The sequence below is a fragment of the Oncorhynchus clarkii genome, chromosome 10 (assembly GCF_045791955.1).
Source record: "Oncorhynchus clarkii lewisi isolate Uvic-CL-2024 chromosome 10, UVic_Ocla_1.0, whole genome shotgun sequence".
Lineage (NCBI taxonomy): Eukaryota > Metazoa > Chordata > Actinopteri > Salmoniformes > Salmonidae > Oncorhynchus > Oncorhynchus clarkii.
Window position 1 is genome coordinate 73,919,451 of NC_092156.1, and position 3,525 is coordinate 73,922,975.

Below are 3,525 nucleotides of genomic sequence, written 5' to 3' on the forward strand. Positions count from 1 at the left end.
TTCTATAACCACCTAAAAGGAAGCGATTCCCAAACCTTCCATAACAAAGCCATCACCTACAGAGAGATGAACCTAGAAGAGTCCCCTCAGCAAGTGGTCCTGGGGCTCGGTTCACAAACACAATCAGACCACACAGAGCCCCAGGACAACAGCACAATTAGACCCAACCAAATCATGAGAAAACAAAAAGATAATTTCTTGACACATTGGAAAGAATTAAGAGAAAAACAGAGCAAACTAGAATGCTATTTGGCCCTAAACAGAGAGTGGCAGAATACCTGACCACTGTGACTGACCCAAACTTAAGGAAAGCTTTGACTATGTACAGACTCAGTGAGCAGAGCCTTGCTATTGAGAAAGGCCGCCATAGGCAGACATGGCTCTCAAGAGAAGACAGGCTATGTGCTCACTGCCCACAAAATGAGGTGGAAACTTAGCTGCACTTCCTAACCTCCTGCCAAATGTACGATCATATTAGAGACAAATATTTCCCTCAGATTACACAGACCCACAAAGAATTCAAAAACAAAACCCATTTTGATAAACTCCCATATCTACTGGGTGAAATACCACAGTGTGCCATAACAGCAGCATGATTTGTGACCTGTTGTCATTTAAAAAGGGCAACCAGTGAAGAACACACACCATTGTAAATACAGTGTCTGTGTGGATGTTTGAATGTGGGTGTGTGGGTCTGTACAGCCTAACAGCAGCATCTATTACGTATAAAGAAGTCAACTGAACGCCACTGACAGAGGACCTACTGACAGAGGACCTACTGATACAGGACCTACTGACAGAGGAACAACTGACAGAGGACCTACTGACAGAGAACCTACTGATAGAGGACCTACTGACAGAGGAACTACTGACAGAGGACCTACTGACAGAGAACCTACTGATAGAGGACCTACTGACAGAGAACCTACTGATAGAGGACCTACTGACAGAGGAACAACTGACAGAGGAACAACTGACAGAGGAACAACTGACAGAGGACCTACTGACAGAGGACCTACTGATAGAGGACCTACTGATAGAGGACCTACTGACAGAGGAACAACTGACAGAGGAACAACTGACAGAGGACCTACTGACAGAGGACCTACTGATAGAGGACCTACTGATAGAGGACCTACTGACAGAGGACCTACTGACAGAGGACCTACTGACAGAGGACCTACTGACAGAGGACCTACTGATAGAGGACCTACTGACAGAGGACCTACTGATAGAGGACCTACTGATAGAGGACCTACTGACAGAGGACCTACTGATAGAGGACCTACTGACAGAGGACCTACTGACAGAGGACCTACTGACAGAGGACCTACTGACAGAGGACCTACTGACAGAGGACCTACTGATAGAGGACCTACTGACAGAGGACCTACTGACAGAGGACCTACTGACAGAGGACCTACTGATAGAGGACCTACTGATAGAGGACCTACTGACAGAGGACCTACTGACAGAGGACCTACTGACAGAGGACCTACTGACAGAGGACCTACTGATAGAGGACCTACTGACAGAGGACCTACTGATAGAGGACCCACTGACAGAGGACCTACTGATAGAGGACCTACTGATAGAGGACCTACTGACAGAGGACCTACTGATAGAGGACCCACTGATAGAGGACCTACTGACAGAGGACCTACTGACAGAGGACCTACTGATAGAGGACCTACTGATAGAGGACCTACTGATAGAGGACCTACTGACAGAGGACCTACTGACAGAGGACCTACTGACAGAGGACCTACTGATAGAGGACCTACTGATAGAGGACCTACTGACAGAGGACCTACTGATAGAGGACCTACTGACAGAGGACCTACTGACAGAGGACCTACTGATAGAGGACCTACTGACAGAGGACCTACTGATAGAGGACCTACTGATAGAGGACCTACTGATAGAGGACCTACTGATAGAGGACCTACTGACAGAGGGCCTACTGACAGAGGGCCTACTGACAGAGGACCTACTGACAGAGGACCTACTGATAGAGGACCTACTGATAGAGGACCTACTGACAGAGGGCCTACTGACAGAGGACCTACTGACAGAGGACCACTGACAGAGGAATTACTGACAGAGGAACCACTGACAAAGGAAACACTGACAGAGGACCTACTGACAGAGGACATACTGACAGAGGACAAACTGACAGAGGACCTACTGACACAAACCTACTGACAGAGGAACCACTGACAGAGGAAATACTGACAGAGGACCTACTGATAGAGGACCTACTGACAGAGGACCTACTGACAGAGGACCTACTGACAGAGAACCTACTGATAGAGGACCTACTGACAGAGAACCTACTGATAGAGGACCTACTGACAGAGGAACAACTGACAGAGAACAACTGACAGAGGAACAACTGACAGAGGACCTACTGACAGAGGACCTACTGATAGAGGACCTACTGACAGAGGACCTACTGACAGAGGACAACTGACAGACAGACAGGGACCTACTGACAGAGGACCTACTGATAGAGGACCTACTGACAGAGGACCTACTGACAGAGGACCTACTGACAGAGGACCTACTGACAGAGGACCTACTGATAGAGGACCTACTGATAGAGGACCTACTGATAGAGGACCTACTGATAGAGGACCTACTGACAGAGGACCTACTGATAGAGGACCTACTGACAGAGGACCTACTGACAGAGGACCTACTGACAGAGGACCTACTGACAGAGGACCTACTGATAGAGGACCTACTGACAGAGGACCTACTGACAGAGGACCTACTGACAGAGGACCTACTGATAGAGGACCTACTGATAGAGGACCTACTGACAGAGGACCTACTGACAGAGGACCTACTGACAGAGGACCTACTGACAGAGGACCTACTGACAGAGGACCTACTGATAGAGGACCTACTGACAGAGGACCTACTGATAGAGGACCCACTGACAGAGGACCTACTGATAGAGGACCTACTGATAGAGGACCTACTGACAGAGGACCTACTGATAGAGGACCCACTGATAGAGGACCTACTGACAGAGGACCTACTGACAGAGGACCTACTGATAGAGGACCTACTGATAGAGGACCTACTGACAGAGGACCTACTGACAGAGGACCTACTGACAGAGGACCTACTGACAGAGGACCTACTGATAGAGGACCTACTGACAGAGGACCTACTGATAGAGGACCCACTGACAGAGGACCTACTGATAGAGGACCTACTGATAGAGGACCTACTGACAGAGGACCTACTGATAGAGGACCCACTGATAGAGGACCTACTGACAGAGGACCTACTGACAGAGGACCTACTGATAGAGGACCTACTGATAGAGGACCTACTGATAGAGGACCTACTGATAGAGGACCTACTGACAGAGGACCTACTGACAGAGGACCTACTGACAGAGGACCTACTGATAGAGGACCTACTGATAGAGGACCTACTGACAGAGGACCTACTGATAGAGGACCTACTGACAGAGGACCTACTGACAGAGGACCTACTGATAGAGGACCT